This window comes from Solanum tuberosum, unplaced genomic scaffold (assembly GCF_000226075.1).
Source record: "Solanum tuberosum cultivar DM 1-3 516 R44 unplaced genomic scaffold, SolTub_3.0 scf00190, whole genome shotgun sequence".
NCBI classification, from domain to species: Eukaryota; Viridiplantae; Streptophyta; class Magnoliopsida; order Solanales; family Solanaceae; genus Solanum; species Solanum tuberosum.
Genome location: NW_006239114.1, coordinates 389,123 through 399,326, shown reverse-complemented (window position 1 = coordinate 399,326; position 10,204 = coordinate 389,123).

Here is a 10,204-nt window from a genome sequence, read left to right as displayed (position 1 = left end):
TGTAAATTTTGTTACTCTTGTGGCAAAGACCACATTTCATAATTGTAGATGAAGAAATCATGAACTTACGTAGAGAGAATAATAAACCCAGAAATTTTACTTGAATTGCAAAGTCAAAATCTTCAAAACGCACTTGGGAAATCAATAATTGCTAGGGTTGCAAACTAATCTCCAAAGTTACAAAGTAAAAATAGAATAATAGTGTCTAACCCCCAAAAACGAGGTTTACAAGCCCTATTTATAGAAAACAACTCCTAAATAAAAAGGGAAACGAATTAAGGAAAGTTTTGTTAAGGTACGTGTCTTCAATTCACGAGACCGACTTACGGACCGTCGATAGATCTACAGTCCATAAGTCCCTTCCGTCCCTCGGGACTTAGAAAATATTTAAGCATCCAAAAATCAGCTTCTCTGAAGCAAACGACAGACCAGCAGTACGGATCGTAGATCGACCTACGGTCCATCAATCCTCTCTGTAGCTCCATACTTAGAATCTTCAAAAAATCAGGTACTGGAACCCTCACAGTATCACTCTACGGATCAACAGTACGGTACGTAGATCAGTCTACGGACCGTCAATGGGCACCGTGGTTCCACACTTGGTCAGATTTCCCTGATTTGTCCTCAATACCATGCCTACTGATCTACGGTCATAACCTACGGACCGTGAATGGACCTACGGTCTGTAGATCACCTCCGTGGATGCCCTTTTTCTGCAATTCTTTCAGCTGTCTCTAAACTTCCGCGTCTGAACACCTTTCCTGCAAAAACATGATAAAAATACATGAAAACAAATACAAAAAAGGCCCTAGACACACACAACTTGTAAGTGAAATGTATTAGAAATACCGTAAACTCACGGTTTATCAATATTATCGTTACATTTATCAAACTCTAACTATTTCTCTTCCTCTTCCCTTGATCACTCGAAATTTACTGAGAAGAAATACCCCATTAAAATTGATGTTCTACGGCTTGTCAGCACATATCAAATTCTTAGCTTTTGATTTTCTCACTCTCAAACAAATCTCACATGAATCCACCATTTTTTCTCGCAAGAGGAGACACCTTTCACACGCAGAGACAATCGGAATCGTTGTAACAGAGATTTCAAGCCCAATCGATTTATCAAATTCGACATTGATGATGGTACTGGTTTCATACCTTGTGTACTATGGATCAACCAATAAAGTTCATGTCACTTCTCCTGTCGGATCTAGGCGCAATGAGCAACACCGATGAATCAAAAGGTGAAGCAAACACAACCGTGGTTAGATGCTCTGACCAGCCACAAACGTAATCGAAAAGTTTCAATAACCGGAGATTTACGCATTTATTTGATACATTATTGATATATTTGATACATTATTGAGATACGATTATATGTATCTAATTTTAATCAGTGTATCTTATTAAGTGTGTATGTATCTAATGATTGTATTGGATATTTATGTATTATTGAAAATTTACGCATGTATTTGACACAATTTGTTCTATCTTGTATCCTAGTCTTGTCATATGTATATGATCTTCTATCATGTATCTTAATATTATCATATATATTTTTTATGCTATTACAATGTATCTAACTATTTTCATATTTATCTGAGATACATGTTTTTGGATATAACATATGAAATTGATACTTGAAACGTCAAATTATACATATAAAAGATACATGAAATAATATTAGATCATATAAATATATACATGAAATTAATATTATATCATATAAATAGATATGAAGGTATTTGTATAATACTCATGTATCTAAGTGTTTGACATAGATACACTCCTTGATTTCCGCCTTATATTAAGGGATTTAATGAATTTAAATTTTCAGAATTAATTGTCCATGTATTTTTAAAATCCTCAATTACTACTCTAATTAAGAAAATTCGTTACAACCAATTAATTTAAATAAATAAAATATGTATCCCGATTTTATAATTCGACAGATACATGCATCTCGCAGATTCAAACTCATGTATCCTAAGCACGAAATATGGTGAAAAAGTTACTTGAATGAGTATCTTTTAATAAATAATTATTGATTTTAGCAATACTTTTTATTTATTACCATTTATAGAAATATATATCAATATTAGATAAATCTGCAATATGTATTAAAAGTGAATTATGTATACAATATATGTTTATTATAGCTATGTTAAAATATATTATGCTAGTTTGGTAAGAGATTGACACATTGTATTACAAGAGTAATAAAATATGTGATAAATCGGTTATCCATCAATAAAACTTATATTATATGTATTTTGTAAATTGTTATTTGTAATATGTATTAAAACTGTATTATAAATGTATTCAAAGTGACCAAGTGAAAAAAATGTTATTGCTATAAATGGTAAATATTTTATTAATATAGCATATTTATGCAAGTTTCCCTAATATGGTAGAGGAAGTAATATTTGAAACTATCGGAAATCGTAGTAATTAGGACATAAACTAGTGGGATTATGTAGTTTACCTTATTTTAATCTATGATTCCACTTTTTGCTCTTCATTAAAAGACTCTTTAATAGAAAAAAATGTTATTTACTATTTTTCTAATATTTAAAATCAACAAAATAACATAAAAACTCCTAAATCTAAAAGGAATCCAAAGTGACAAGTTTTAAACGTGACTACATAAAATGAAAAGTTTTATAACCCTAAAAATATTGAAAAAAATTGTTACTTTTTTTGTCAAATAACTGTTAATTTATCCTAATATCTAGAATTTTGAAATTAATTAAAGTTATGACTATTTAATCTTTACATATTTGTAAGATGTAATATTATTTCCTCATAATTATTATTTTACTATTGACTTAATTGATGTAATGTGTCCACGTGGGCACATATATACCTTTAAAATATACTACTAAATAGTTCAGGGGGTAAAAAATACGGTATTAAATAATCTAGGGAGGTAATAGGGCCTTATGAAAGTTTAGTATCGCAACAGCAAATTCGACCAAAGTTGGGGTATTTTTCAGACCCTTATCCCATTGAATTATGTGATATACCATATATATATAAATAATAAAAGAAGAACGTTTGACGTTTAGAAAAGAGTATTGAGTATTGTGTTTTCATGTACTTTAACTTTCGATTTCAATGTTAGAATTTTAATTTTATATTTTTAAGTTTTTTCATTTCAATGTAAATTGAATTGTTGGAGTTGTTTTTGACACATTCATTACATTGAATAAAATGTGGAATAGACACTTTAGAATATGCAAAAAAAAAAAAAGTCAAAATCAAAAGTATTTAATAAAAATATTTTATCATGTGTTCACGCGTTTAATTGGAATATATCGTAGTTCGAGTATCTAACTGAAATTAATTAACAAATTTAAGAAATTGTTAATGTATTCAACCTAACATATTTATATCTTAATATAATAAATATCTATAATTACAAATTATATAGCTAATTCATACGCGTTCAAAACATATTGAATTCAATCAATGTATCAATATAATAACATTCATTTTCATTATTTGAAATATTGCATTTAGTAGAAATAATGCATTTTAATTATTTCACACACGCACGCACGCACCCACCCACATACACACTCACACGCGTGCACACACACACTTCGTTGGTTTAATTTTTTTTCCTCGCCAATGAACGAATGGACTTTGTCTATTTCTTATGAAGCATTTGTATTATTCTTTTTGTCAGTTGTCACTTGTAATTATGAACAATTGTAGCAAAAAAATTGTATTTAGCTATGAATTCTTTTCGTAGAAAATAGTTGACTTATTCACTACAAATTTTAAGTCGTCGCTATTAACGCCTAAAATATTTTGTGACAATTTTTTCTTGTCACTAAATTATATGTTGATTAGAGACAATAAAGTGATTGCCACCAATTGTTTATATTATTAGTGACGAAAATAAATGTCACAATTAAATCTAAATTTTATAGCTAAAACTTATAATATTTAACTACAAACTCTAATTTGTCGATAATGTCACAACATATTTTTTGAGACGAAGTTTTTTTGTGTCCAAAAGCTAATGTAATTAAGACAAAAAATAGTTTGTCACGAATTAGATATATCATTAGTGATGAAATAATATGTCACGAATAACATTAAATTTGTGACTAACCCTACTCAATAAATGGCACCAATGCATTTTTTGGTGGGAAACTTTAGTTGACAAAGCTTTGCTACGTAATTTTATGTTTCGTCACTAAAAGTATGTGTCTCATATATTTAAGCACGAAAAGTAATTTTTGTCACTAAAAATGAACAATTAATGACGAATCTCATGTCGTAGCTAATAATTTCGTAGCTATATATCATATTTGTTGTAGTGATGGTAAGGTTATCGCATATGCTTCAAGGCAGTTGAGAAAGCATGAAAAGAACTATCCGACCCACGATTTAGAGTTGGCTATAGTTGTGCATGCATTAAAGATCTGGAGACACTATTTGTATGGAGTTCATGTTGACATCTTCACAGATCATAAAAGCCTTCAATATATCTTTAAACAAAAGGAGTTAAATATGTGACAACGTCGATGGCTTGAGTTACTAAAGACTACGATGTGGATATTTTATATCATCCAGGAGAGGAGAATATGGTAGCTGATGCTCTTAGTCAAAGATCTATGGGTAGTTTATGCTATTTAGGTCTTGAGAAGCGTGAGCTAGTGCGAGAGCTTCATCAGTTAGCTAGCTTGGGAGTTAGATTGTTAGAGGCAGAAGATAGTAGGGTAACAATTCAGGACACATCCATATCATCTCTAGTTGTAGAAGTGAAATCATGGCAACAAGAGGATCCTAGCTTAGAGCAGCTTAGAACCTAGGCTCAGAATCAACAAACTTAGCATTTGATATAGCAGGAGATGGAGTCCTTAGAAGTAGCGGTCAATTGTGTGTTCCGAATGTTCCTGGTCTTCGACATCGGATTATGGAAGAGGCACATCATTCCTGTTATTCTACTCATTCCGTGTGATTCAGATTTTTCATTCAAGGACGAATATTTCTAAGGGGGGAAGGATGTAACACCCTAACTTTTATAAACGTCTAAATTAATTCGTACATTCGTGGAAAGACAAAGAGGGTGAGTAATAAATTAATAATGATGTGGTATGTCATATTTGAAGTGTTCAAGGGTTGTATATCAAGATTTGAAGTAAAGAAAGTCGCAAAATAAAAGTGGGTGAAAGTTATCGTAAGTTCCTTTTTAAAGATTTCTCTGAAATTTGGGTCAACTATTTCGAAAGTTTTCTCCCAATCTATAACGAGTTATGGGGCCCTCCATCGATTAAATCAAAGGTCTACGAGTCTAGTTTCCAACGCATCAAATGGTTTGTTTATACGATTTCATAATATAGCGATATTCACTTTTTTTACGAGATTGCGCAAGCAGGCACGTGAGGTGGGTCCCCTAAGTCGTTGGAAGCTTATAAGATAGCATCTTCTTCATTTTTCTTCATTCCGAATCGTGAGAAACCCACGAAAATCAGAGAAATACTCCTCAAATCATCCTTGTGTATTCATGATCTCTTTTTGGCCTCTTATCATAAATTACCCTACGTCGCGAGCTCATTGTTTTGGTATAATTTTCACGGTGAATTGAGCAGTGCAGCTCCGTGAAGGTTGTGGCAGCATGGTTTTTTTTTTCAGTGCAGTGATTTTATTCAAGTGTTCTGGTCATTTAAAGAAAGGTAGGAATCACCTTTTATCAGTTTCCCGATACCTTAAGTCTTGGATTGTAGTTTACGATAGGAATTTGTATCGATTGTCGAATTGTCGTAGTAATTTTTATCCTTAATTACGGATTGATTTTACCTTTTTCTTTAGTGTTGTAGTGGTGTGAACAGAGGTATTTTCAGCATAAATTATAAAGGAAAAGGTATGTTAAGGCTACTCCCTTTGTTCGGCATGTTTCCTTAGATCTTGGGAGTGATATAATAGGGTAGTTAATGTTAGTTATGTTGTAGATATAATTGTGAGTGGCTGACTGATTGAGTGGTTATAAACCCTCATTTTAGGGACTCCTAATATGTTCAGAACAACCCTAAGTTAGGAACGACTTGGACATTATTCATATATATTGTTTATAGCTAAATTGCTCGCCTTCAGCCTATTTAATTGTTTGTTGTCACGCTTGGGGCTACTGTGGTTAGGTGTTGAGCTATGAACTGCCTATGGGGGATTTTATGTTGTCTAATAGGACTGTGTTATTGCCAAAGAGAGCTATGTGTTGCCCACGGGGCAATATTGATGCCAAAGAGTGTTATGTGTTGCCTACGGGGCTATTTTGATGCCAAAGAGGGCAATGTATTACCTACAAGGCTATGTGACGCAAAAGAGGGCTAAGTGTAGCCCACAGAGCTATGATGTTGCCTAAGAGGGCTATACGCTACCTACGGGGCTATATAGTTGCTAAAAAGGGCTATGTGACTTCTTTCAAAGACAAGGGGCTACCGATAAGGTTATGTAGATTGATTTGGCACTTTCTGGGCTTATTGGGGCCCAAGTAAGTACTATGTTGTTTGTATCTACCGGGTTTATGGGGGCTTGGTTAGGTTGATATTTGATCATTATTGTATTTTATTAGATTCAGTAGTGGGTTGGCATGCTTATCTAAATTTGATTTCCTTACCTGATTGCATTTGGTATATTATGATACTTGCTCAGTTAGTCTACAGTCTTTCATACTCTATACATTATTTTGTATTGACGCCCCATTGGCTGGGGGCGCTGCATTCATGCATGTAGGTCCTGACAGACGACCGAGTAGACCACCTAAGTAGCAGGATTGACTTCTATTCGGTTGGCTAGCCCCTTTCCTCTAGAGCTGCCAGAGTTTGGAGGTTTGTTAGCTTTTGTTGTGTATATTTTTATGGGTAGGCTGGGACCTGTCCCGCCAATATTTAGTACACTTTGAGGCTTGCAGACTAGTGTGTGGGGTGTACAGCTAGGTTATGGCCATGCTGGCCTAGTTTTGTTGGTTTGTTGAAGCTTGTGAGCTGTTTGATGTATTGTCTTGATATATACCTGCTTCCACTTTTTGTATAGATATCATGGTGGCCTCGACGGCCCAGTCAGGACTTCTGTGCTAGTTGGCTATTTCTTTATATGAACTCTTGGGAGTAGCTGTTTCTTTTATATATATGTTGACAGGGGCCTTACCGGCCGAGGGCATAGTTTTAAGCCGGGATATACTAGTTTGTTTCCTTGATTGTGTGTTAAAACGATCGAACATCAACAACGGCAATCACTTTCGCAGCTGACTACTTATTGAAAGACCGAACAGGAAATGAAAAGAGGTTTTGGGGTTTCACTCGCAGACCCAGGCCTGCTGCTTCCGACTACCAGTCTCCTGGTGGCTCGGTCGATGTCAAAGTTGACATAATAAGGCGGATGGCGCCTCTGCCATGCGCTAATAGAAAATGGTTCTGCAAGGGTCGACTCGGGCCTAACTTTTGGCAATAGGAGCCAGTTACGCCCCTTGAGTTTGGGGCATGAAAGACGGATATTGAGGTCACCCCTTCATCCTCCACTGATATCCGGTGTATTGAGGCCGAGTACACACGAGAGGAGGTGGACATAAGGTGAGCAACTCCGGCAGACATTTCGCCAGAGGTTCATATTGACTCGCTACTTGCAGAGGCATCTTCGCCTACTCCGGCCTCTAGGCCTTCAGGTACACCCGCTCCTTCCTCTTCTTCATAGGTCCCAGGTGCTTCCTCCTCTTCCTCCCAGCCTCCTAGGACTACTCAGGCCATGATCCTAAAGATGGGGAATTTGGCCCAATCAACTGATATGCGAGTGACCCGACTCAAGAGATCCATCCCTGGGATTATCGAGAGAGCCATACATGCTGCACTCACTCCCCCTCCACACTTCAGTTGATGAGTTGACTGTGAGAGTCACAACTTGTGAGAGTAGACATGGGGAGGCCTCTGAAGTAACGACTTTGAAAGCCGAAGTAGCAGTTCTGAGGAAGGACGTAGACTATCTAAAGTCTACAGACTTCAATTCATTAATAGGGGCTGCTGATCATGAAGATACCCCAGAGACTTCAGTGATTCCTCCGGCTACCATCGGAGAAGTACAGAGGAATGGCACAACATATAAGGAGTCGGATGCAGAGACTGACGAGGAGCAGATGGCGGTGTATGATGATAAGATGATAGATAGCCGAGAGGAGAGCATAAATAGGGATTTTCCAAATCTGGTGGAGACGATTGTGTAGCTAGTTATCCAGACATCTCTGACTAAGACGTCCACAACAGTTCCTAGTGGATCTTGCACTGCTATTCCTTCTGAGGTTACTCCTGGCACTGAAGCCCAAGTCCAGATTGATATACCGGGCACTGAAGCCCAGACAAATGGAGCGATTGCATAGAAAGGATCCCCTCTTTACCTCCCTCTGTATCTTACTTTATTTTGACTTTTGGATTTTGTGTTATTTTCATTTGAGGACAAATTATTATTTTTTGGTGGGGTGAGTCCCACCTTTGTGCATATTTGTTTTGTTATTTTTGGGTTGAAATTTATAATTATGCTATACATTGCTTTTGTGGAAGGTTTGAGCTTGTAGCTCCGTGTTCTTAAATTGAAAATGATTTTGACCCTTCCGAAATTTTCGCCACCTCTTGTATGTGTGGAATGTGGTTGTTCTTTAGAAAATTTGAGTCTCGGCTTTGATCAATATCAATGACTCAAATAGTGCTCATAATCGAGCAAACATGAATGTGCGGCTACGATGAGGCCAAATGAAGTCGCATAGACAATATGTGAACTCTTTGCATCTCATTGTAACTAGCCAATTATCAAATTGATTCTCCTACGATGAACGTTTGCATCTTGTTGTGAAATAGTGTTCTTTTTTTTGAGAGAGTGAGCGTTGCATTTGATTCAAAACTTTAAATGATTAAACATTTGTGTGTGAATATGGATTCATCCTTTGTGTGAGGACATTCGAATACTTTTGTTGAGCTTGAACTTGCTTTTGAAGCAAGTATTGCGAGCTTGAGAATCTTTGGTAATGGTGTGTCATAACTTGAATCTTTGGGTATACAACAAACTTTAAATGATTAAACATTTGTGTGTGAATATGGATTCATCCTTTGTGTGAGGACATTCGAATACTTTTGTTGAGCTTGAACTTGCTTTTGAAGCAAGTATTGCGAGCTTGAGAATCTTTGGTAATGGTGTGTCATAACTTGAATCTTTGGGTATACAACTGATCCTTGCTTGAGTAAATTGAGTCTTGTTGTGTACATTCATGATCGAGTCTTGTGTAGCACTGTTTGAGACATCCTTTTTGAACTACTGAACTTGAGTTTTACTTGAGGTAAAGAAAAAGTTTGAGTTAGGGGTGTTGATGAGTCCAGAAATTGGACTCATTTAGGGATATATTTTGATTAGAATTAGTGTCCTCAAATGCATATTTGTCTCAAATATCTGATGAAAAATCCTTAAAGTTCAGGTATTTGGAGTTTGAGGTCAAAGCGTGGACACTACTTGGTAAGAAGGAACAAAGCGGTTGAAAAGAACGAAGAAATGAAGGCCTGAAGATCGCCGAGCCCAGTTGGCGAATCACCGATCGGCCTGGAGATCGCCTTTTGTTCCAGTGTGCTGAACCCTGAAGGGAAATATCAAGTTAGCACTGAAATGGCGCAGTCGGCGTGTCGTCGAGTAGTTTCGCGAAGCAGTACTATATCCCCTTACGACTCAAAGCGCGAAGATGCTGAAGGCTAAAGCAAGAAGGCAATGAGATCAACTAAAAGGCGGATCGCCGAGTGTATCGGCGATCCTGACTAACTGCGACGAGTGATCCTCTGCAGCACAAATTTTCGAACACTATAAATACTTGTTTAAATTGTTAACTTAGTATCAAGTCATAGACAATTATTATTTAGACTTAGAATATTCTCAGTTTCAAGTTTTAGAGGGTTTTGGAGACATTGTTCTAACACCTTGAAGATTCAAAGGGTTTCAACTCCAAGAAATTGGATGTGGGTATCGAAGATTCTTCACTCTTGACGTGTTTTAAGACTTAATCCTTCATACCCAGTTGATGGAAACTGATATTAAATTTTTATCTCTTTTACATGTCTAGCTAAATCCCCAATTCTTGGAGTGTAATTTTGTGAATATGGGTTAAATTATATGTTGGGTCTTGCTTGTTGATGGTTTATTTGTTGTTTAGATGTGATTT